This window comes from Bubalus kerabau, chromosome 8 (genome assembly GCF_029407905.1).
Source record: "Bubalus kerabau isolate K-KA32 ecotype Philippines breed swamp buffalo chromosome 8, PCC_UOA_SB_1v2, whole genome shotgun sequence".
Taxonomy (NCBI): Eukaryota; Metazoa; Chordata; class Mammalia; order Artiodactyla; family Bovidae; genus Bubalus; species Bubalus kerabau.
The window spans coordinates 54,533,228-54,560,402 of NC_073631.1; the positions used below are offsets into that span (position 1 = coordinate 54,533,228).

The 27,175-nt window shown below is 37.9% G+C and overlaps 1 protein-coding gene and 1 long non-coding RNA gene across 7 annotated transcripts in view; one reads left to right on the forward strand and one right to left on the reverse strand.

Annotated features, from left to right (window-relative positions):
* LOC129659165 (uncharacterized) overlaps nucleotides 1-18,760 on the forward strand; it is a 28,066-nt gene extending 9,306 nt beyond the window's left edge. Inside the window, exons 2-4 of the long non-coding RNA XR_008717825.1 lie at nucleotides 4,270-4,362; nucleotides 9,246-9,523; nucleotides 18,690-18,760. This is a non-coding gene — a long non-coding RNA (uncharacterized LOC129659165). The remainder of the gene's footprint in view (nucleotides 1-4,269; nucleotides 4,363-9,245; nucleotides 9,524-18,689) is intronic.
* ST7 (suppression of tumorigenicity 7) overlaps nucleotides 1-27,175 on the reverse strand; it is a 277,962-nt gene that overhangs the window by 154,781 nt on the left and 96,006 nt on the right. The window lies entirely within an intron of this gene.

A 27,175-nucleotide genomic window follows, 5' to 3' on the forward strand; every position in this document is an offset into this window, starting at 1 on the left:
AGTCGTGTCAGACTCTTTGCGACCCCATGAATCGCAGCACGCCAGGCCTCCCTGTCCATCATCAAAAGCCCATTACTCTAACTCATTATTTGAAGTCTCAGTGTCCCTAATGGCTTTTCTTTCATATGTTGCCAGGCTTGCCTATCCACAATATACCAACCGCATTACCTTCTGTCAGACTAGCTCATTGTGTATATATGGAAGGAGTCCATAAACAGTTTGGGTGTGGTACTTTTCCTGTCAAAGCACTACTCATGAGAGAACAAAATCAGCCATCTGAACTAGATATTACATTAACTGTATATAAGAAACACATAACAATATCTACTTATAAAACCATTAGCAGGTAAATGCATAGAAAAACTAAAGTAACTAGTGTGATTTTTTTTCTTAATTTCAGAAGGATTAAGGTAAAAATTCCAATCCAGTAATCTGCCGACAAGAATTTTAACTATATTTTTCCCACAGTGCTTTGAAACAATGCTTTTTTAAAAATTTAATATCCTAAAGGAAAGATACCTACATGAGATGGAAAATTAAGTCTGAAGTTAGCTTCTGACTAATTTCTGGAAGCTGCGAAAGTATGTTTGTTTTTTTTTAATTTGCTTAACAGACATTTGTATAGAGCTTATTATGTGCCAGACACTGTTCTATATATTTTACAAATATTAGCTCATTTAATCCTCATAGTTACCCTATAAAGTACTACCACCGTTTCCACTTTACAGATGAGGAAATGGGCACAGAGAAGTTAAATGACTCACTCAAAGTCATACAAGTAATCAATGGTAGAGTCAAAATTTAAGCCCAGGTAGTCTAGATCTGGATTTTGTGCCCTAAACACTAACACACTACCCACTCCCTCCATAATATATTCCCTGTCTTCATGAGGACCAGTGACGTTTCGCTGCTTTAGGTAGTTTTATGTCCTAAGGTTCTTTTTGCTAGGCTGTATATTTTGCCCTCAAAATACATGTTATATAATATAATTTGTATTTTCACTTAGTTTTCCATTTCAGAACATCCAGCACTACCTCATTCATTTAAAATACTGAAATATTCAACATAATACAAGCCATTTATGACAAATCCACAGCTAACATAATACTCAACTGTGAAAAGCTGAAAGCCTTCCCACTAAATTCTGGAACAAGACAAGGATATCCACCATCAACACTTTTATTCAACACAGTACTGAAAAATCCTAGCCACAGCAATCAGATAAGAAAAAGAAATAAGAAGTACCCAAACTGGAAGAGAACAGGATGCAGACGGGTTGCTACTCTATATGGAAAACCCTAAAGACTCCACACAAAAACTATTAGAATAAATAAATTCAGCAAGGTAACAGGATACAAAATTAAATGAACATATATTTGTTGCATTTCTTTATACTAAGTGAAATATCAGAAAGTTTAAAAAATCTCATTTAAAATTGCATAAAAAAAAAAAAACCTAGGAATAAACCTAACCAAAGAGATGAAAGACCTATATGCTAAAAACTATCTAACAGTGATAAAGGAAACTGAAGGTGATTCAAAGAAATGGAAAGATATCCCATGCTCTTGAATTGGAAGAAGCAATATTTTAATCTATGGTCATACCACCCTGAACAAGTCTGATTTTGTGTGATGTAAGAAGCTAAGCAGGATTGAACCTGCATAGTACTTGGATGGGAGAATCAATATTCTTAAAATGGCCAAATTATCCAAAGCAATCTACAAATTTAAAACCATCCTTGTTAAATTTGTTGTTCAGTCACTCAGTTGTGTCTGACTCTTTGCAACACCATGGACTGCAGCATGCCAGGCTTCCCTCTCCTTCAACGTCTCCCAGAGCTTGCTCAATCTCATGTCCATTGAATCAGTGATGCCATCCAACCATCTTATCCTCTGTTGTCCCCTTCTCGTCACTCCTTCAATCTTTACCAGCACAGGGTCTTTTCCAGCAAGTTGGCTTTTCAAATCAGGTTGCCAAAGTATTGGAGCTTCAGCTTCAGCATCAGTCATTCTAACGAATATTCAGGGTTGATTTCCTTTAGGATTGACTGATTTGATCTCCTTGTAGTCCAAGGGAATCTTCTCCAACAACACAGTTCAAAAGCATCAATTCTGCACTCAGCCTTCTTTATGGTCCAACTCTCACATCCATACATGACTACTGGGAAAACCATAGGTTTGATTATACAGACCTTTGTTGGCTAAGTAATGTCAGCAAAGTTTTATAATATGCTGTCTACATTTGTCATAGCTTTTCTTCGAAGGAGCAAGAGTCTTTTAATCTGATGGCTGCAGTCACCATCCCCATTGATCTTGGAACCCAAGAAAATAAAGTCTTTCACTGTTTCCATTGTTTCCCCATTTAATTGCCATGAAGTGATGGGACCAGATGCCATGATCTTAGTTTTTGAATGTTGAGTTAAATTACCCTTGACATTTTTCACAAAACTAGAATAAATAATCCTAAAACATATATGGAACCAAACCATAGAAGATTCAGAATTGCCAAAGCAATCCTGAGGAAAGAGAACAAAGATGGAGATATAACCCTCCCAGACTCCAGATAATACTACAAAGGTATAGTAATCAAAGTAGCACGGCTGCTGCTGCTGCTGCTGCTGCTAAGTTGCTTCAGTCGTGTCCGACTCTGTGCAATCCTATAGACAGCAGCCCACCAGGCTCCCCTGTCCCTGGGATTCTCCAGGCAAGAACACTGGAGTGGGTTGCCATTTCCTTCTCCAAAGCAGCATGGCACTGACACAAAAAAAGATACATCAACAGAACAGAATAGAGAGCCCAGAAATAAACCCACACATCCATGGTTAATTAATCTTTGACAAAGGAGACAAGAATGTACAATGGAGAAAAGACTCTTTAGCAAGTGGCATTGGGAAGGACAGACAGTAAATGTAAACCAATGAAGTTAGAACACTCCCTCACACCAAAGACAAAAAAAAAACTCAAAATGACTTAACAACCTTAATAAGACAAGACATGACATCATAAAACTCCTAAAAAAGAACATTAGCAAAACATTTGGACAAAATTGTACCCATGTTTTCTTGGGTCTGTGTCCCAAGACAATAGAAATAACAGAAAAAATTTAAAAATGGGATCTAATCAAACTTAAAAACTTCTGCACACAAAGGAAACCATCAACAAAACAAAAAGACAACCTACGGTATGGGAGAAAATATTTGTAAATGATGTGACTGAGAAAGGGTTAATATCCAAAATACAACAACAGCTCATCTAGCTTAATATTTAGAAAAAACTCCAATAAAAAATGAGTAGAAGACCTAAACAGACATTTCTCCAAAGGAGACACACAAATGGCCAACAGGCACATGAAAAGATGCCTAACATCAGTAATTATAAGAGAAAGGCAAATCAGAATCACAATGACTTATCACCTCACACTGGTCAGAATGACCATCATTTAAAAGTCTATAAATAATAAATGCTGAAGAAGATGTGGAGAAAAGGAAACTCTCCTATACTGTTGATGGAAATGTAAATTTGTCTAGCCACTACAGAAAACAGTATGGAGGTTCCTTCAAAAACTGAAAATAGAGATATGATTTATGAAAATATGAAAATAGAGATAGAGAACATACGATTCAGCAATCCCACTCTTGGGCATAGATCCAGAAGAGATGAAACTAGCTCGAAAAGATACGTGCATCCAGTGTTCATAGCAGCACTATTTACAAGATCAGAGATATGGAAGGAACTTAAATGTCCATCAACAGATGAATGGATAAAGATGTGCTGTGCTCTGTGTGTGTATGTGTGTGTGTGTGTGTATACTCAGCCATAAAAAAGACGGAAATATTGCCATTTGCAGCAATACAGACAGACCTAGAAAATATCATACTAAGTGAAGTCAGATAGAGAAACACAAATATTATATGATATCACTTATATATGGCATCTAAAAAATAATACAAGTGAATCTATTTACAAAACAGAAGTAGGCTCACAGAAATAGAAACACAGAAAATAAACTTACAGTTATTTTCTGTAATAAAGGGGAAAGGGGAAAGGCAGGGAGGGATTAATTAGGAGTATGGGATTAACAGATACACACTGCTACGTATAAAACAGATAAGCAACAAGGATGTGGTGTACAGCACAGGTGTGTGTGTGTGTTAATCATGCAGTCTGATCCAACTTTTTGTGACCCCATGAACTGTAGCCCACCAGGCTCTTCTGTCCATGGAATTCTCCAGGAAAGAATACTAGAGTGGGTAACCTTTCCGTTCTCCAGGGGATCTTTCCGACCCAGGGATCAAACCTAGGTCTCCAGCACTGCAGGCAGATTCTTTGCTGTCTGAGCCACCAGGGAGGCCCCATAGCACAGGTAACTATATTCAATATCTTGTAATAACCTCTAATGGAAAAGAAACTGTATACATATATAGGTAGAACTGAATCACATAGCTATATACCTGAAATTAACACAGTATATTGATAGTAAATCAGCTGTATTTCAATTTTAAAATAAATAAGCAAAATTAAATGCTGCAACAGCATTACATTGTGTGAAGGCCTCAGGGTGTGGTTAAATATCCTATTGATTTCTCTGATTATTATTTACTGAGTTTCTTTTGCTCTTTTTCTGGGTCTTATTCCAGTAACTTCCTTAAAATCCCAACCCTTTTCAGTCCTATTCTTCAAAGACTGAGGCTCAGTCTCAATGCTCCCTGGGGGGGTTCTAGCATAGTCTGCCTGCACTCCTGAGAACTGTAAGCCTGAAATTTTGAGTTACTGTGCTCCCGTTTGCTTTGTCTCAAATTCCCTTTCACAGGGGCCTACCCTGTGCCCTCACTGCCTGAGCACCTATTTGGTCTCTTGATCTGACACACTTCACTTCCCTCATCCACACCTGAAGCTGGCCAGTTGCAGTGGCTGCATCTCTTTTCCCATTTTGGCACCTGTCCGCCTGCCTTGCTCAGCTAGAAAGAACAGCTCTGCCTAGCCAGATGCCAAGAAGTGACAAATCAAGCTCAATCAATAGATGGTAATTAAACTTCTGCTTTAAAAGCCCAGCAGAGGTTGTCAATGGGATTTCTCAATGGATCCCTGCTGCTAAGCAAGGATGTAATTTTATATTTAGTTTTAAACCTTGAACTTTCTCCAATAGGATTCCTAGAGAAAACAATTAAGGGTGAATAAAAGCAATAGTAAGAATTGTTTTATGGCAAAAAAAGGCAGTAAGAGAGGATTTGGCATTTCCACAATCAAAATACCTATCACTAGGTAGATGGTGACTAATCTTCATTACTAGGTAAGCTAAACAGAAACACTAAACAGTAATATAGGTCACTTTCAAATATAATCTAATCTCTTGGGTTTTCCTTCAGTCTACGATCTTTAAGCAAGCTATTTAAAAGATATAATATTGCAGAATGACACCATTGAGGGGAATAGGGTGAAGTGTGAGAGACAAGGACGACTTTAAAGACTTTAAGAGGAAAAGGCCTCACTGATCTATACCATATTTCTTACAAAAATGCATTAATATAAATATACTCTTCTCCAGCACATCCAATTCACATCACTGTCCCAAATAATTATTTCTCTAGGAAATGCGAAGTCGAAAACAAAATGTTTCCCATTAAGTGGGAACTACTCTGCTAATGCCATTAGTATATATGCTCTCACTTTAAAACTAAGAGGTTGCTGAATTAGTCACTTAGGTATATTGAACAACTGTGGAAAGGTATTAACCCTTCACTCTCACATATCCACTGGAGATTTCCAGTTAGGTCTAATGACCAGTAATAACCACAGCCATGCAGATCATCAGGAGTTTCTGATTTACATAAAGTGGAAAATTGCTGCCAATGAAAAGTAAACGGAACATATAGTATGTTCTGCCTCTAATGCCTCTTTCACAGGCTAACTTGACATCTGAAGAGCATGATATTTCATGTAGCTTGTTCAATGATAACTTTTTAAAGATCTTATTGCCAGATTTTCACCCAACTGGTGTGCTGACTGGATTGCAGAGCTCCTAGCCCAGAGCCACCTTGTCTGTTTACCCACATGTACCATTCAAATATCATTACATTCTGTTCTTGTCATGATATGGAAAACAATGAGAAGCCCTAAGTTAATCTTTGTTTTCCAGGGCTTATTTCCACATAGTCCATTTTATCATATGGTGTCTTTAAAGAATGATAACATTTTTGAGCTGGAAAAGACCTCAAATTACCTCTTTCTAAATGGAACTTTTTCAAATATAAGTTCCATAGACTATTAAGAGATGTTGGTTTAATTGGGGGAGGGGCAATTTGAGAAACACTGGGTTAAAGCAGAATTTTTTTGTGCAGGATGTCTCAAAAGCTTCCATATGCTGAATACCTATAATTCTCCAGAAGAGGAGTATAATACACAATTTATCTTTATTAAAGAGTGGAGTCCTAAAAATATATTTTTTTTCCAATTGTGGTAAGATATGCATAACAAAAATTTATCATCTTAATCATTTTTAAGGATATGTTCAATAATGTTAAGTATATGTACATTGTTGTGCAATCTCCAGAACTTTTCATCTTGCAAAACTGCAACTCTATACCCATTAAACCACAACTCTCCATTTCCCCCTCTCCTCCAGCCCTGCAAAAATAATTCTGCAGAGATAGGAAGGATAAACTATTTTCCTTTTAGATCTCTAAGTTTTTAGCATTCATCCATATGCTACTGCTAACTTTCTAAGCTTAGAAATTACTGGCATATTTTCATATACCATAATGATGATTTCTGGCCTTTATTTTAACTGTGCCTAAACAGCTGGCTTGAAGCAGCTGGCAACCCAAGAGCGAAATAAAACTGAACGAAGCTAAGCGCCTCCTTGACTAGCATCATGTGCCAGGGCAAGGTCAGCTTTGGTTCCACTTGGCCTTTACTTATAACCTGTCTCAAAAGATCCCTTCTCAGAATATCTGCATCAGTATGTTCATCCTGGCACTGGGTGCTGGATATTCATTCTTCCCCCAGCTGCTCTCTGCTTCACATCCTCTAAAATCATGGTTCCCCATGCCAAGATGAAATGCAAAAGGGTACATTAGTCAAAGACACAGGGAATGAGTACCACGTAGGGTGAGAGGCATGTGCCATGAATATTAATGTAACCTAAGCAATTATAATCACTACAATGGGAGCTGGCACACATTAGTTACTAACTGCACAGAAGAGGCAGCAGTTAACCTTGGTGAAGGTTAGGAAGCTCTGCTTGAGTCACTCAGAGGAAACCTTCATTTTTCCAACTGAGTAACAATGCTATATTTTCAGCTCCCTAAGACAGCCAATTATTTTCAGGAGCACTGCTAAATTCTCAAAATAAATTTGAATTTGCATTAATTGATGATACATGACATACTACAGATGGGCAGTAGTAAAGTAGAAAAAACAGGATGAAACAGTTCGTGTGATAGTTAAAATCATTCTTGCAGTTGCTGCTGCTGCTGCTAAGTCGCTTCAGTTGTGTCCAACTCTGTGTGACCCCATAGACAGCAGCCCACCAGGCTCCCCCGTCCCTGGGATTCTCCAGGCAAGAACACTGGAGTGGGTTGCCATTTCCTTCTCCAAAGCATGAAAATGAAAAGTGAAAGATGCTCAGTTATATCCGACTCTTAGCGACCCCATGGACTGCAGCCTACCAGGCTCCTCTGTCCATGGGATTCTCCAGGCAAGAGTACTGGAGGGGGTTGCCATTGCCTTCTCCATTTGCAGTTGCTGGTTGATTTATAAACAACCTACTCTGAAGGAGATCAGCCCTGGGATTTCTTTGGAAGGAATGATGCTATAGCTGAAACTCCAGTACTTTGGCCACCTCATGCGAAGAGTTGACTCATTGGAAAAGACTCTGATGCTGGGAGGGATTGGGGGCAGGAGGAGAAGGGGACGACAGAGGATGAGATGGCTGGATGGCATCACTGACTCGATGGACGTGAGTCCCAGTGAACTCCGGGAGTTGGTGATGGACAGGGAGGCCTGGCGTGCTGCAATTCATGGGGTCACAAAGAGTAGGACACGACTGAGCGACTGATCTGATCTGATCTGATACTCTAACGATATTTCAATAAGTGGGATAAAATAATAGTTGTTGGGAGCCGCGTTAGGCATTACTGACAAAATGGAGGCATGGCCCCAGACCCCTCTCCTCATTCTACAGGCACGGCCCCGGGATGAAGGAGTTAGGCCTTGTAATTCTGACTTGTCTTTTCCTCTCCTTGGCTGAGTTGACTGAAAAGGAATATTAAGGTGCTTATTGTTCTTGAGAGGAGCATGAGAAGGCACAAAGCCTTCTGGAGCTGTGCTCAGAAAATAATTCATAAAGTTAATCATTGACATTTGTTCAAGGACTTTTACAAAAGAGTGTTCTAGGATGAGCACATAGGCCATAGTTTGAGGCCATGGGAGGGATTGCTATCTGAAGCCTATTTGTGAGGAGAATGTTTATGGCAAAGGAGTTTACTGAATTTAAGGCTTAGAAATAATTAAAACAGTTAGAAGTTAAAGATTTAAGGAATGTTGTAAAGTTAGCATATTTTACTATAGCCTATAGAAGTTAGGAATTTTTAGAGACACTATAGCTAGAAGCCTTTTTAAGAGATAGTAAGCTAAGGATGTTAGGGGCAAACAGGATTTAGGAAGATAAGTAGTAAACTGAGGAATGTAGCATGAGTTACAATGTAATCATAAGTTAACTATAGGACACATTAGTGAAGGTAGATAATAGATGATAAGGCTGATTCGGAGAGAATCCCTGAAGCAGGAACTCTGTTTGAAGAGCAACAATGATTTATGGAGATAATAAATCTGGGAGAGGGGGAACTGAAAATGTCAAACCTCTGGCCTAATGTTTTTGTAAAAGTATAAAAGAGAATCTTAAACTTGAAATAAACAGGCAGTCCAAAAGAAAACTGAGAGGCTGCCTCATTGCCGACACTGTCTATCTCTTCAGGTTGAATCCCTGGCTGCTGGAGCTGGACTCCAGCAAATAGTAGTAATAAAAACAATTTAGTACTGGACTGGAGACATCACCCACTCACAGGCAGAGAAAGAAAATGTTTTCTATAAAAGGAAAAGATAATAAAAAAAGAAAAAGAAGGAAAAAAAGATATTCACACTTAAAAAGTGTATTTGGGGAATGAATAGCAACTTACTTAAACCAGACCAGTGTCTTAAACTGTGAAACTCATGATAATATATGATGTTGTCTTTCCCTCTTTACAGCATAAATGAGACTTCCAAAGAGAACTAAGCTATCAGACCTGCTAAATGCTTCTAAAAACAAAACAAAAACATTAATTTGTAAGAATGAAACAGAAAATAAAGCAACTTTACCAGATTCAAGAAAATGCTCCAAAAACTGTATCCCAGCTCAGCCAACATCATGTCAATAAATATCTGTTGGATGCTAAATGAAATGTCACTGGATAGAGTTGAAGGAAATTTAAGAGAATTGATCAGAAGCCTCCTTGCTAATACAGTTGAAGAAAAGCTCCGGAAGGGTAATACTGAATCATCTGTTATGGGTCTGACAGTCTCTCTTTGATCAACCTAACCTTTAAACAGACTCCTCTGAATATTTCTCCCAACTAGGCCTTGACTCTTAGACTGGCATGTCTGTCTTTGCATCGCCCAACTTTAGCGAGAATCTTATTAAAAAAGTTTAGCCAGAATCTCCCACCCTTGATATCTTATCACCCTTAATATTTAACCAAATTTCTCACCTCCCCCATCCCCCAAAACAATAACTGATCATTCTGGTCAGTCTTCAGCAAGAATTCTTTTAGAATCCTTTTACAGCAGTTTAGCAAAGAACTTCCCTACCCTCTTAGTAATTTTCTACCCACCAATCCCCACCCCCACGCTGTTCCTTGACAATGAACCCCCACTTTTCCCTGTTGTGATCAGAATCGATCCCAGTTCCATACTGAGATCTCTTTCTCCCTACTGCAACAGTCCCTGTTTTTACTGCTTTAACTATTGTCCGTCCAGCTCTGGTTTTCTCTGAGAGGCCTTAGTCCTTGTTCCATTCTGGAAAACAGTTTGGCAGTTCTTCAAAATGTTAAACACAGACTTAGCACAAGACCTAGCAGTTCCACTCCTAGGCATATACCCATAGGAACTGAAAAGATATGTCCTTGTAAATATTTGTACATAAATGTCCACAGCAGTATTATTTTTAAAGCCAGAAACTAGAAGCATCCCACATCCCCATCAAATGGTGAATGGATAAAGAAACTGTGGTGTCTCCATACAAAAGATCAATACTCAGCAAAAGAGAGGAACAGAGCACTGAAATATGCCACCACATGGACGGATCTTGAAACATGCAAAATAAAAGAAGCCAGTCACAAAAGACTGTTACGTTGCACGAGTCCACTTATATGAAGTTTCCAAAATAAGAAACCCCAGAGACATAGGGCAGATTAGTGGTTCCCAGGGAGTGAGGGGGACAGGGAAACACAGAGTTTCTATTGGAGCTGATGCAAACATTCTAAAATCAGATGGTGATGATGGTTGGACAACTCTAGATATTCTAAAAACCACTGAATTGCATACTTTAAAAGGATACATTTTACTGTAACTACACTAAGAGACTTCCCTGGTGGCTCAGACGGTAAAGAATCCTCCTACAATGCAGGAGACTTGGGTTCAATCCCTGGGTTGGGAAGATCCCCTGGAGGAGGGCATGGCAACCCACTCCAGTATTCTTGCCTGGAGAATCCCTATGGACACAGGAGCCTGGCTGGCTACAGTTAATAGGGTCGCAAAGAGTTGGATACAACTTAGCGACTAAGCACAGCACAAAGCATTATTTAAAAAGTAAATAAATAAGTCATTTCCACAGCTTTGTCTGTTCAATAGGTGTTTGCTGAGGGCCTATTATATGCCAGGCACTGAGAAAATAATAAAACACAGACATGGTTCCTGCCCTCCCACAGCTTACAGTCTTGTGGAGGAAGGCTGGGTTTAAACCCTGGTTCACAATTTACTGTAATCTGGGAAAGTATCTTACTTCTTCATCTATAAATAGGGTAAAAGACAAGTGCCCAGTGGCTGGCAAATTGGAAGGACTTCCTGAATGTTAGTAATTATTAAGTAACTATAAAAGCACAGCATAAATACTGTAGAGAGAAGGAATATAAATAAAACAAGAAGGCTTAGGTTGGAAAGCTGTAGAAGGTATCACTTCAGAAAATGACATTTGGGCTAAAATGTGAAGGATCAGCTAAAGGCAGAAAGATTTAAAGAAGAACAGACAAAGGAAAATACAAGTACAAAGGTCCTGAGGCAAGGAAGAGCTTGAGGCCTTCCAAGAACTATGTGTGATCAGCTGACACTTAAGTGAGGGAAAGATAAGCAGAAGCCAGAATGCGCCAGGTCTTGTAGACAAAAATAATAATAATGGATTTTATTCTATGTACAACAGAAAATCACTGAAGGCTCTTAAGCAGAAGTATGACATGATCCAAATTACATTTCCAAAGATCCCTGGCTGCTATGAGGGGAAGAAGGCTACTGGTGTGCTCCAGGGAAGAGATAAGGTGACCCGGATTCCACTGTGGTAGAGATCCTAATAGCCCTGGCAGGACTGAGACATACAGAAATGAAACAAGGATCTGCACCAGAATCCCTTCCATTCATTGCTACCCATGCAGCCGGCACTGAACAGAACACCAAAGGAAAAGTGAACATGATGTAGAAGAAAGCACACCATACCTACTTGAACCAAAAGCCCTCAAATTCCTAGTTCCACTGCCAAACAGCAATACAATCTTGGCAGACTTCATCCTCAATTCCTTCAGTTTAGTTCAGTTCAGTCATTTAGTTGTGTCTGACTCTTTGCAATCCCATGGACTGCAGCATGCCAGGCTTCCCTGTCCATCATGAACTCCCAGAGCTTATTCAAACTCATGTCCATCAAGTCAGTGATGCCATCCATCTATCTCATCCTCTGTATCCCCTTCTTCTCTGGCCTTCAATCTTCCCAGCATCAGGGTTTTTTCTAACAAAGTCAGTTCTTCGAATCAAGTGGCCAAAGTATTGGAATTTCAGCTTCAGCATCAGTCCTTCCAATGAATATTCAGCATTGATTTCCTTTAGGATTGACTGGTTTGATCTCCTTGTTATCCAAGGGACTTTCAAGAGTCTTCTCCAACACCACAGTTAAAAAGCATCAATTCTGCACTCAGCTTTCTTTATGTTCCAACTTTCACATCCATACATGATTACTGGAAAAACCATAGCCTTGACTAGATGGACCTTTGTTGGCAAAGTAACATCTCTGCTTTTTAATATGCTGTCTAGGTTTGTCATAGCTTTTCTTCCAAGGAGCAAGTGTCTTTTAATTTTGTGGCTTATCAGAATAATCAGAGTAACAGTTCTACCTCACAGGTAGACTTAAGGTACTCTAAGACTTAATTGACTTACATGTGAAAGTGCTGCTGAGTATCAGGCAATGATAGTGTTAGTCAGTTTAAGAGATACACCCAAAACAAAAACAAAGTACAGATTGTGATTAATTGTTTCTCTTTCAGGTCAAGTTGTTTTTTGTTTTGTTTCAGCGAGTACCTGCTAAGCTTCTCTAAAATACTTGGGCTTGTTGAGAAGACAGCAGGAAGCCATCTATTTGTTCCACAGCACTTACTTGCTGGGAAAACCATACAGTTGTTACAGATAAAAGTCCTTTCCCAAAGACACAGCCTGGGGAGTGAAAGTTCTATAAAGAAAACTCTTCCCTAAAGAAGTCCAGCAAAGGAATGTATGAACATAGAGAAAAGCAGTGAACATTTTCTATAAAACAGGTTTATGAAGCAACTAATATAATGATTGATTTTAAGAGATGTGCGGCAAAGTAAATGACACAATTATCCTGTTTACATGCTTAAACTTCTGCCGAAATAAATTATACCCAAATTTTACCTGAAAAACAATACACTTTGGTCTTCCTGCTGGTGAAGACACCTCTGTACACATTAGAGTCACCACTTTCTCTGAAGTATACTTGTAGTAAGGGTACACCTGGGATTTTTCTCAAGTTAATTAAACAATTAAAAAAAAAAAAGAAAGTAAATTCTTCTGAGACTTTTCTGGAAGCCCCTGATAGAAGCATATAGGGAAGTAGTTTTTTAATTACCTTGATCGTTCATTAATGTTTTTGCTCACTTATAATTATATCACATTCCTTCCTAAAAGTCTTCCAAGAAAGCATTAATTAAAGCAAAAGCAAAGAGTTATGCGTTTATTTACCAATATGTTTAATCAGATAATGAAAAAGAGAAAAAAAGAAAAACTTTCTCATATATATTGTCCCATAAACTTCTATCTTAAAGAGGAAAAAAAGATTTTTATGTCTTAATAAAATACCATATTAAAAAGCCAAAAGTAGCAAAACAAAAAGCATCTTTAAATAAATGCCATATTATGTTGTCATAGCTGTATTAATTATTGAATGTACAGTAGGAAATCTAACGATTTCCAAGAATAGAGATTTAACGTTTGGAAAATTATTGAACTTCAAATTCTCTACACAGACACTGATACAGATTAATATAAACAATGGCTGTTGGAAATTGCTATAAATTGCACACATTTGCATACAATTATGTCAGCTGGGTGAAGGGGACACTGGGAGGATAACAGTGTATACAAGTATTTTCTGAGTTTCTATGTTCTTTAAAATCCAGTCTCCTTCCTAGAAGCAAATAAACTATGCTCCTATAGCAAAAGAGAAGAAACCAAGAAAGTAGTAGACGAAATTACACAAATGTAAGCATAAAAATCTTTCTCCACTACCCCTCAACTGAAGGAAACAAAATGAATAGAAATGAAAGTTTTATCATTCTGAAAACATTTGATCTTTGTTCTGGTTTAAGGCAAAAAAAAAAAAAGAGAAAAGAATTAGAACTATATTTCATCGTTTACATAAAATCATCAGTCATATTATAAAAAAAACCTTACCGCTCAGGTTTTCTTTCAAATTTAATTCTCCCTATAGCCTCAAAAGAGAACTGAGTGAAATAAAAAACAAAAGCAAACAAACTAAAAAGCAAACCCAAGATTCTATTTTCAGTTATTTTGAATTCTGATTGAGATATTTTTCCATGTACAGCACAATGCCCCTATCAGAGTACACTAAAAAAAAAATCTGCTTCAAACTACCATTAAATATAGATGAATGAGAAAATCAGCAAGTCAAAAATAGTTCAGTTCAGTTCAGTCACTCAGTTGTATCCAACTCTTTGTGACCCCATGGACTGCAGCATGCCAGGCCTCCCTGTTCATCACCAGCTCCCGGAGCTTACTCAAACTCATGTCCATCGAGTAGGTGATGCCATCCAACCATCTCATCCTCTGTCGTCCCCTTCTCCTCCCACCCTCAATCTTCCCCAGCATCAGGGTCTTTTCTAATGAGTCAGTTCTTCACAACAGGTGCTAAAGTACTGGAGTTTCAGCTTTAATATCAGTCCTTCCAATGATATTCAGGACTGATCTCCTTTTGGATAGACTAGATGGATCTCCCTGAAGTCCAAGGGACTCTCAAGAGTCTTCTCCAACACCACAGTTCAAAAGCATCAATTCTTCAGTGCTAAGCTTTCTTTATATTCCAACTCTCCATACATGACTACTGGAAAAAGCATAGCTTTGACTAGAAGGACCTTTGCTGGCAAAGTAATGTCTCTGCTTTTTAATATGCTGTCTGGGTTTGTCATAACTTTTCTTCCAAGGAGTAACCATCTTTTAATTTCATGGCTGCAATCACCATCAGCAGTGATTTTGGAGCCTCCCAAAATAAAGTCTGACACTGCTTCCACTGTTTACCCATCTATTTCCCATGAAGTGATGGGACCAGATGCCATGATCTTAAGTTTACTGAATGTTGAGTTTTAAGCCAACTTTTTCACTCTCCTCTTTCACTTTCATCAAGAGGCTCTTTAGTTTTTCTTCACTTTCTGCCATAAGGGTGGTGTCATCTGCATATCTAAGGTTATTGGTATTTCTCCCAGCAATCTTGATTCCAGCTTGTGCTTCATCCAGCCCAGAATTTTGCATGATGCACTCTGCATATAAGTTAAATAAGCAGGGTGACAATATATAGCCTTGATGTACTCCTTTATCTATTTGGAACCAGTCTGTTGTTCCATGTCCAGTTCTAACTGTTGCTTCCTGACCTGCATACAGATTTCTTAGGTGGCAGGTCAGGTGGTCTGGTACTCCCATCTCTTGAAGAATTTTCCACAGTTTGTGGTTATCCACACAGTCAAAGGCTTTGGCATAGTCAATAAAGCAGAAATAGATGTTTCTCTGGAACTCTCTTGCTTTTTCAATGATCAAGTGGATGTTGGCAATTTGATATCTGGTTCCTCTGTCTTTTCTAAAACCAGCTTGAACATCTGGAAGTTCATGGTTCACGTACTGTTGAAGCCTGGCTTGGAGAATTTTGAGCATTATTTTACTAGCATGTGAAATGAGTGCAATTGTGCGGTAGCTTGAGCATTCTTTGGCATTGACTTTTTTGGGGACTGGAATGAAAACTGACCTTTTCCAGTCCTGTGGCCACTGCTGAGTTTTCCAAATTTGCTGGCATATTGAGTGCAGCACATTCAAAGCATCATCTTTTAGGATTTGAACTAGCTCAATAGGAATTCCATCATCTACACTAGCTTTGTTTGTAGTGATGCTTTCTAAGGCCCATTGACTTTGCATTCCAGGATGTCTGACTCTAGATGAGTGATCATACTTTCGTGATTATCTGGGTCATGAAGATCTTTTTTGTATAGCTTGTCTCTGTATTTCTGCCATCTCTTCTTAATATCTTCTGCTTCTGTTAGGTCCATACCTTTTCTGTCCTTTATTGAGCCTATCTTTGCATGAAATGTTCCCTTGGTATCTCTAATTTTCTTGAAGAGATATCCAGTTTTTCCCATTCTATTGTTTTCCTCTATTTCTTTGCATTGATCACTGAGGAAGGCTTCCTTATCTCTCCCTGCTATTCTTTGAACTCTGCATTCCAGTGGGCATATTTTTCCTTTTCTCCTTTGCTTTTCACAGCTATTTGGAAGCCCTCCTCAGACAGCCACTTTGGCTTTTGCATTTCTTTTTCTTGGGGATGGTCTTGATCTCTGTCTCCTGTACAATGTCATGAACTTCCCTCTATAGTTCATCAGGTACTCTATCAGATCTAGTCCCTTAAATCTATTTCTACTATATAATTTATAGTAGAAATAACTATATCTATTTCTACTATATAATTGTAAAGGATTTGATTTAGGTCATACCTGAATGGTCTAGTGGTTTTCCCTACTTTCTTCAATTTAAGTCTGAATCTGCCAATAAGGAGTTCACGATCCGAGCCACAGTCTGTTCCCGGTCTTGGTGAGAGAATCAGCAAAAGCCAAAAACAAGGGATTTCTTAACTTTTCTGCCTCTTGAGAGATGAAAAAACTGAAAGTTCGGAGTTTTTGCTCCACTCTATCTGCTTATTTAAGTGGAGGATTGAGGCACCAATAATACTACCTGAAGTGACAGGACTAACCCATTATTTTGGCACAAAATAGATACACTAGGTTGGTCACAAAGTGTGTTGGCCAAGGTCAGGATGTATGATTTCTTCCTTTATCTCTCATGCTGAAGTCTATCCAATGTTTGATGTATAGAGTACATAAACATTTACTTTTTTCCTTCAAAGTATGCAAGTTCATAAACTAGATTTAATCATAAACTAGTGGAATTACATCTTTTGAGGCAATTTCACAGATTTATTGCATCTTAGAAAATTTAGCACATTTAAAACATGTTAGGAAAGGAAAAAAAATAAACAAGTGAACTGATCTATTGCTGCTTAGCATTCTAACAGGAGACTAACTCTTTTAAATATATTCCAAGGACTACTATGAAAGTGTGATTGAATTTCATATCACAATGAGTACAAAATTAAAAGCTTTTAATTAATCAATAATTAATCAATAATGACTCTGATCTCCACGGCAGTACATGTGCAATGAGCTGTCTGCTTTAAGGTTAAAAAAATATAAGATAGGGTCCTGTTGGCAAGATTACCATTTGCTATGGACAGATCTGTGTCCCCCTAAATTTGTATATTGAAACTCTAACCTCCAATGTGATAGTATTTGGAGTTGGGGCTTTGGAGACAATTAGGTTTAGATGAGGTCATGAGAGTAGAACCTTCATGATGCAATCAATATCCTAATAAGAAGAGACAACAGAGCGCTTTCTCTTTGTGTGTGTATGTGTATGCGCGCCATGCAAGGATATGCCAAAAAAGTGGTTGTCTGCAAGCCAGGAAGAGAGAGAGCACCAGAGATGGGAAACACTAGCACTTTGATCTTGGAATTCTCACCCTCCAGACTCTGAGAAATTTCTGTTGTTTAAACCACGCAGTCTATGGTATTTTGCTATGGCACCTTGTGATAAACAAGGTATCCTTTACGATAGAGGACAAACTACAAATACAATCTGAAAAATGGGCTTGGATTCTTAAGCTTTGTCCTATATATTAATTCTCCAAGTGACAACTAGTGTACTATTGTTTATTCTCTTTTCCTGTCATCGTGATAGCTACACACTTCTTTTCCCGTCAGCATCACTCTCCAGTACCCACTCATAGGCAAGCCTCCATCTTTGCTACACCTATGGATTCAGACCTGCCATTTACAGTACTATTTCAGCTTATATTCTTCCTCTCTGATGTAGAGAAGTAAAATTCAAACTTCCTGACTAATGTTCTCTGAAGAGTAGAGCGTTTACATCTAATTTTTTCTTATCACTTAATCTGGAATTTAGATCATTTATATAAGCTGTTCTTTGGTTATCTAATTATTTTACATCATAAATTACCTGCTTCAAATTACCTGTAAAAATCATCATAGGTTATTTCTACCTCCCCTCCTCTCACCCCCACCACACAGACATAAAAGTTGTAAAACGTTCAAATAAATTTCAGCAAGCTGGACAGTAAAAAGGCTGGGCTAATGGGCTTGAAACTTGTGAAATCTGCCCTTACGGCTTCTCCTGTTAGTGAAGGAGTCTTTAGAGCTGACTTGCATGACAGGGACTATAAGAAAAAGGCCAACTATTTGATCTATCTCATTTCCTAACACCCACTCACCTCAGAGATCTGAAACTTCATGTCTGGGAGTTTCGATTCCATGATGCTTATAATTGGCTTCACAAGCGAGGAATTAAGATTTTCTTTTTCTATTTATTTATAGGAAAAGCAATATTATACTAAACACTATGTTAATTATTTTTAAATATCCTGTAAGCTATCATTTTATTAGAATTACTTTCATTACTACCTATTAGCTTTCACACACATTTATTATTGTTGAAATCATATTATAGGTTCTATTCCATTTAACATGACACCTTAAGTGTACTTCATAGTTTTCATTGTAATGATTTGATGAGATTATGTCATGATAATATAATATGTTAGTGACATAGCATCACTAACATACCATTTCTCTTCTGATGAACATTGAGGTTACTTCCAATTATTTGCTACTGTGTGAAACAATACAGTTTGATCATGATGTGAACACGTATTACTTGGGATGGATTGCTAGGGAATGGACTAATAGCCCAAAGGGTTTTAGCAATTTTTCTACTTTTCTGTGGTTTACCTTTTTTTTTTTTAATTCCCAGGAGGAACTGTGCCAATGACTTCATCAGCAATGAACAGTTCCTGGTTTCTTTTTAAAATAAAAACATACAAATTTTGCTGTAAATTCACCAATATGAGATGTTCTCTTTTTGTGATGGAAGGGGGGAATTACCTCAATAATTTAAAAGTGTCATCTATGTGTTATAAATTTGCACAAAGTCTTTGATACAGAATTATGAAGAACACTTTCTTGTTCACTTTACTACTTCTATTTCCCTTTCTGTGAATTATCTGTTCTGCCCATTCATCTATAAAAGTCTTGATGTTTGAGGGATAAAAACAAACCAGTGCTTTATACACACAACCCTCCATATCCTCAGGTTCCCCATCTGTGGATTCAACCAACCACAATTAAACACACTTAGAAGAAAGATTTCAGAAAGTTCCAAAAAGCAAAACTTGAATTAGCTGAGTATTGGCACTGTATTTTTCACATTGTATTAAGTAAACTAGGAACTTCTCTGGTGGCTCAGATGGTAAAGAATCTGCCTGAGATGCGGGAGGCCTGGGTTCCGTCCCTGGGTCAGACAGATCCCCTGGAGAAGGGAATGGCTATTCACTCCAGTATTCATGCCTGGAGAATTATATGGGAGCCTACAGATTATTTACAGTATATGGGAAGATGTACATAAGTTAAATGTAAATACTATACCATTTTATACAAGGGGAACTTGAACATCCACAGATTTTGGTATCTGTAGGAGTCCTAGAACCAATAACCTATAGATTTCAAGGGATGACGGTGCTTTATACATATTCCTTATCAGTCATATAGGTGCATGTCTATTTTCCCCCTCATTCTAAAAACTGTTATCAAATATACATTTAAAATAGTTTTCAAACCTATATTTTTCTTTGTTTCTCTATTTTTTTAAGCCCCCAAATATATATCCTTTCACAGTTCCATTATATATATTCTGCTTTACATTACTTTAGGTTTTCTATAACATTTTTTCATTAATTTCATCAATTTTTTCATAAGTTCACTAATTTATTTCAATTTTACATTGGTATATAGTTAAATAAGTTGATGCAAATAATTTTTAAAAACTGCTACTCAGCTCCCCAACACAGGTACTTTAATCTTTCTTTTTTTTGAACATATTTCATTATATTGTTTATATATTGCTGAATCTATTTCTAGACTCAAGTATTGTTCCATAGATCTGTGTTTATACTTTTTCACCATTATTACTCATGCTCCTCTATTTGGAAAGTTCCCTGGAAAGCTGCCTTATTTATTTTTCCATTAGATCATTCTTTCAAGTTCTCCCCAAAATCTCAGACTGATTTTGACTAAAATTATATTATATGCATAAATTAGTTTTAAAAGGTCATGGACTGGATTTATAAATTAAAATGCTGCATGCACACAGAAAGAATGCTTTGGCTTTCTAATATTTGCTTTCTGTTGCTCTCAGAGTGAAGAAGCTTCATGCCTATTTATTGAGACTGTTGTGTATATCAAGGTCTCTGTGATTCTATTTCTATGCCTCAGGCTTTACTTAGTTCAAAACATACTTGAAGGCCCACCATCTGTTCTAGCTACAAAACACCTAGAAAGAGACAAGGTTTTCCACTCAGCTGGAATTGTGAAAGAGGCAAAGGAAAATTAATTCAGCACTGTAATTAGAAACCTGTCCCCTTATACATGGTGTTACAGTCATGAATAACCTGATACTCTGATTGCCTTGTCTACATATTCTGCTTCAACTGACTCCATAGTTTTTAGACCATTTTGACCTTTGTGATACACAAACTCTTCTTTGCTGACCAGCCAGTGTCTAAATCCACCCACCATTCATGTTTAGCAGACCCTTCCTTTCCTATCCATGGGGCTTGGCTACACCCCAGGCCTTCACAGCAAAAGATGCTAATGCATATGCCTTGACTAGTTACACTGATCAAATGATTAAGAAATTTCAAAACTTAATTTTATAGAGCATAGTGAAGTCGCTCAGTCGTGTCCGACTCTTTGCAACCCCATCGACTGTAGCCTACCAGGATCCTCCGTTCATGGGACTTTTCAGGCAAGAGTACTGGAGTGGGTTGCCATTTCCTTCTCCAGGGGATCTTCCTGACCCAAGGATCGAACCCGGGTCTCCCGCATTGTAGGCAGACGCTTTACCGTCTGAGCCACCAGGGAAGCCGGTAATATTTAATTTTAATATTTAAGCATCAAATCCTATAAACTGGTAGAAGCCTAAGGCTCAAGGTCAGAAATAAATTAAAATATAACTAATAATTATTTGGTATCTTAGAATTTGATCTAATATTGGTGTTCTGTGGTGACACAGATGAGTGGGATAGCAGGGACATATGTATACATATAACTGTTTCACTTCTTCATACAGCAGAAACCAATACAGAATTGTAAAGCAACTATGCTGCTGCTGCTGCTACGTCGCTTCAGTGGTATCCGACTCTGTGCGACCCCAGAGACGGCAGCCCACCAGGCTTCCCCGTCCCTGGGATTCTCCAGGCAAGAACACTGAAGTGGGTTGCCATTTCCTTCTCCAATGCATGAAAGTGAAAAGTGAAAGTGAAGTCGCTCAGTCGTGTCCAACTCTTCGCGACCCCATGGACTGCAGCCCACCAGGCTCCTCCATCCATGGGATTTTCCAGGCAAGAGTACTGGAGTGGGGTGCCATTGCCTTCTCCGGTAAAGCAACTATATGCCCAACTTAAAAAAAAAAAGTAGTCCTATACTTCACAGTACATATGACCGAAGCACTACATTTATGAAATGAAGTATCTGAAGAATAACATTATTCTCAATTCTGGAATAAATCTAGATGTATACATTTCAAATTAGCAGGAATTTCATATATACACTTATATGTGCCAGAAATATCACACACACATGCATATACAGCGTTGCCATGATTTGTGTTATTCTAGCCATCTATGAGGCTGCACAGAGTCAGACACGACTGAAGCAACTTAGCAGCAGCAGCAGCATGTGTTAGACATATAAGAAACATTTAACTTAAAACATTTCTTGTCATTTCCCTTTAAAATAATTTCTACTCAAGAGCAGAAATAGTATTTCCTATTTCTTTGATACCATCATATAGTATTTGTATAAGTATGGCCAATAATTATAAATGCTGAGTTAAAACTTTTCTAGATTGTAATTTCTCATAAGACACAGGATAGCTATGAATATAGGATTTATAATTCAAGAGCATTTCTCTTTTTCTACACTTGGTTCTGATACTCCATTTCACCACATTGAACCATGAAATCAACGGAAATTTAGCCTTTGAGTAAAGAAGTACAATGTTCCTTCATGAAAAAGAGTTCTGCATTAACAACCAAAAGAAAAGATGTACAGCAAAGGGTATTGAGTAGAACACATTTTACATATTCCACATTAACTTTTTTATGCAAATGATCATTAATTAATAAACAGATAAAGCTAAAGAAAGTTTATGTTTTAGTGGGAAATAAAAACAAAAAAATTTCTATCATGCAAGTTATATGGGAAATAATTGCTCTTCTGCAAAAAGAAAATGTGTTATGGATTTGCCTGTCTTATTTAGATAGATAACCTGAGTTAAAGAATAGTCTATTCTCAAAAAGCAAAAGCAGATGTGTTTCTAGTCACTCACTCACAATTAGGCAACATTCCTGATACTCCTGACACTCACAAATACAATTTATAAAGAATTTCAAAATAAAAACTCATGAAAAATGAGCATGCTTTCCAATGACAGCTTACATAAATCCTAGAATCTGTGGCCCACACACAAGAAACAGCTGTTACCCTAAGTCAGAGGAGTCAGAGGCACTGCCTCAAACCAACTGGGGTTCTGCAAAACATCCTACTTTGATAGGATTACTGGAGCTGCCAGACTCCACAGATGGTAACAGGACTTGAAAAAGAGTCCGAAGGGATCTTAATTTTTAACCCTCTTACTTTACTCTCAAGCACAAACACTTGATCCCAAGAAGTGACAGGTCACGTTCGCATATGACATAGTGACATCACATATGACATAGTGACAAAGGTCAGATCTCTCGACTCTTCTACTACACACTTCTTTTCAAAAGCATTCTATTAAAAGGAAAAATAAGTTCCAAAAAATAAGTTCCATATACTATATTCAAATTGATGGTTTGCTATGGGTCTGAAATAACATAATAACTAGTGGATGTCAGAGGTCTTCAACTGGGCTATTATTTTCTATGTTTAGGCACCTGATGCCAAATAATCAAGCACAGATGTTTTAGTACATAACTCAAACAATCTATTAGGAGGAGCCCTAACTTAAAGCATGTAAACAATATCTTACAACTCCCTAAGGCTTAGTACTTATTTTTTTTAAAAATCACATCAAATCAACATTATGGAAAGAATATCAATTATATCCAAAATATAATGTTGAGAACTATAGGAAAAACAAAGAAGTAGAAAAAACAGTCCCTGGTCTAATGAATTTAAAATTCTTGTTTTAGTTTTGTCCTAGACCAGTTTTCCATCACTCCTATGGCAAAAGAAAGGCACTTTCAGATATACTAAGAATGAATGAATTTGGACATAAACCAAATCATTATGCTATACATCTAGAACTAATACAATGTTATATGTCAATCATATCTCAATTGAAAAAATAATGAATATATAAGTATAATGAGATAAATAGTGAAATACAGCTCTAAGCATATTTATAAAAAGGTTTAAACTGGCCACAATTTAAAATCACTAGATTTTAAGTTTACCTTTCAAATCATTAGGAAAAAATAAAACAAGGAATCAATGAAAACTAAATCTACAGCTTTAGATCATCCACAAGTTGCTGATAAAAGTATCCATTTTCTTCACTCCAGATACTGATACAGTGTTGAAATGGGCGGGATCAGTTAGAACCCTGCAGTACACCACCAAGATCCACCCAAGTGACACTGCTGTAAAAGACTCCCTTTTATGCTCAAAGCTATTTCCAATTTACACATTCTTCTATTTTTATCCTATTTAATCTTGAGTAACTCACATAAGTCTGAGCAAGCAATATACTCTTCAGAAATGCACTGAAACTCTTTTGCACCTGGCACCAATCAATATTCCCATCTCACCTAGATTGTTATGCTGGAACAAAAAGTCCTACTAACAATTTGGACAAAAAGAAAGAAGAGCACCAGGAAGGTACTTGGAATTTACTAAAATATGAACATCAATTATCAGATATATAAATATTTTATCAGATAAATAAAACCCCACTACCGCACTAAGCAAAATGGGAGGGAGGTAGGTTAAGTACAGTGCAGTGGTTGGTGCATGTTATAAAGACCTGATTATAAATCCCAGATTCATGCGACTAATAAAAGGTGTTAACACATGACCAATGTGAATCATGTCTAGGGTTCCTTACACCACATCATCACTAAATATAAGACCTTCCTAATCCAACTGCTTTTCCTTTTAACTAGCCCACATTTCTTCATCTCTGCAAAGGAATATGAGATGGATGTACTGCTAAAATCTGTATTTGTTTCTCTGCTGTCCTTTCCTGATACACCCAGTAGAGAATTCCATAGCAACTATGTCCATCAGAAATACTGTTTTTTTTTTTTTTAAAACAATTAGTGTGTTGGGAAAATGCTCACACAGAGCTTAGCAAGCTAAACCATCTTGTGCCTCACCCATGAAGATTTATCTCCCAAATTATCAAACAGAAAGAAAGCACAACATGTTACCCTGCCCGCAAGCACAGCACGTTTATAGTACAGACCAAGTGTGACAAAGGAATGACCAGACAAAGGCAAAACTCTTTTCTATTCTAGCTCATTGCTGTTGTTTAGTCACTAAGTCATGTCCGACTGTTTTACAACCCCATGGACTGTAGCCCAACAGGCTCCTCTGTCCATGGAATTCTCCAGGCAAGAATACTAGAGTGGGTTGCAATTTCCTCCTCCAAGGGATCTTCCTGCCTCAGGGATTGAACTCGCATCTCCTGCCTCTCCTGAACTGTCAAGCAAATTCTTTACCACTGAGCCTCAGGGGAAGCACTATGTCCTTTTAAGAAGAGGTTTGCTGTTGTTTAGTAGCTAAGTCGTGTCTGACTCTTTGCAATCCTGTAGACTGTAGCCCACCAGGCTCCTCTGTCCATGGGATTCTCCAGGCAAGAATACTGGAGTGGGTTGCTATTTCCTTCTCCAGGGGATCTTTCTGACCCAGGGATGGAACCTGAGTCTCCTGCATTGGCAGGCAGGTTCTTTACCTCTGAGCCATCAGGGAAGCCCTTAAGAAGAGGAGGGAAATGCAAAAGTAATTGTCACCTTCTAGGCAGACTTCAAGTCCAGCTCTACCCATCACCACCTTTAACATGAGGCATACGCACATTACATGTGACACCAGTTGTTGACAGTGGGGTAGAGCAGTTTCTGATCCCTGAAGGACTGATAGCCTTGCACTATGGCACTTGAGAATCTAGCCTGACAACTCCAATAATGGAAAAGGTCAGCAGAGAGAAACAACATTACCAAGCAACGCCTCTTTTTCACTTACTGGCTTCTTTTGTCTCATTTTATAGTTTTGACAGATGCAATTCATACCTAAATGGGTATGTGCATAGGTTTTAAAATACAATATATAGTAATCTATACTAGCTATAATCTATACTAGCTATGGGCTTCCCTTGTGGATAATTAGAAGGATGCACCCTGCTGAGACTTCAGGGACTGCCCCAGGGGAGGACAGGGCTGAGGATGGAGCCATGCAAATCTGGTAGCCCAAAACTGTCGTAAGAGGGCTGTGCCTCTATGTCCTTAATTCCCGCAGTGCTACCAAGCAAGATTCAGAGGTGCCAGCTCTGAATGGAAATAGAGATTCCAAAGGGCCAGGGCAAAGATTTCGGTGAGAAACGATGCTGAGGAGCTTGGCAAAGGGAGTCCCTCCCTGGCACCTCCAGGACACAGGAAAGCTCTGCAAGAGCAGAGAGCCCAGGAGATTAGGGCTTTTTACTGCTGTTGTTCAGATGCCTCAAGCATTCTTCTAAAGCTGCCTGGAGAAGTTTACAGTTTTACAAATTACTTTTTCTTTGAATAGATTACTTCTTTCATTAAAACTCTATGTTCTGTAAAAATTGTCGTTAAAACTTTGTGTTCTGTAAAAATTGTCTGACTTTTTCTCTTCATTTTAAAATTCTCTACAAAGAACAGCAAATAATCTAAATACTCAACAACAGGAAAATGATAGCTCCATGCTGTGGAATGGTACACGGCCATTTAAGATGTTGTCTCTCAGTAATAGTTAATAAGATATAGAAAGTCACAATAGAATGTTAGGTGGAAAAAAAAAGGCGGATGATACAAAACTGCACAGAATATGAAGCATCATACCAATTAAATTTTTTTTAAAAACTGGAAAATCTATTGCCTCTTGGTATTGAAAGTATAAATGACTGTATAATTTACTGTACTTTCTAAATCACCTTCACTGAAGATACTTTGTTTATAACAAGAAAAGTTACTTACTATTACTATTAAAAGTTACTTATTATTAAAAGAATAAGAACAGATAAGAATAATTACTTTCCCTGGAAATGTAACTATATTACATCCAATGTCAGGTGGAAGGCTACAAAGTTTACCTCCAAAAGTCTTTCTGGTGATTTACATGGGAAAAAAATCAACTGAAAGCATAACATACCAATCAAGCTGTTCAGGTCCCTTTAAACAAGGTGCAGGTATTAGTACAACAGGTCCTGGAAGAACAATAACCTTTAGACACACCTATGAAAAGATGAGTTACCAGAGGTAAAATTTAATTATAGCCCTTTAAATTGTGCCACACTAATAAATGATGGCATCTTTTTTGTTTTTAAACCTTCCCTTTCATATCTGCCCTGTGAAATATTCTGAGAAACCAGATCAGAATCACAAGGCCTTGGACACTAGTGCGTTTACTTGAGAACACTGCATAAATTATTGATGACACACGGGTTACACTGTGTTCAAAGAGTCTATAGCAGATGAAAAGCTTTTATTTTGGTAAAGAGCAAGAGAATGGGAATAAAAACATGTGGGTGGCTAGACTCTACTAAGAGCTGCCAACCTTCATATTTCCTTTTGCCTTTGTTGTGTGTCCTACTCTATTTCTTTCAGATACTTTTCTGTGTTGGTTAATGGCACGCCCATCCATTCAGTTCCTCTGTGAGTAACTTGGGAGTCATCCTTGATTTCTCCATCTAACCTCACTCCCACACCCAATTCAACAAACCCCATTAGTTCTACCCTTCAGAGACATCCTGTACACACCATCTTCTCTCTCTGTCACCACCATGACCACCCTGATCCCGGCCACCACAGCTTCTTATTTTACATAAGAGCCTCCTAATCGGCCTCCCACTCTCACTCCTGCTCCACTGGCACCAACAAGACTCAGGTTCTCTGCCCTATCACAACCTTTGTACACACTGAGCCCCTGTGCCTGAAAGACAACTCTTCACAAGGCTAACTTCCT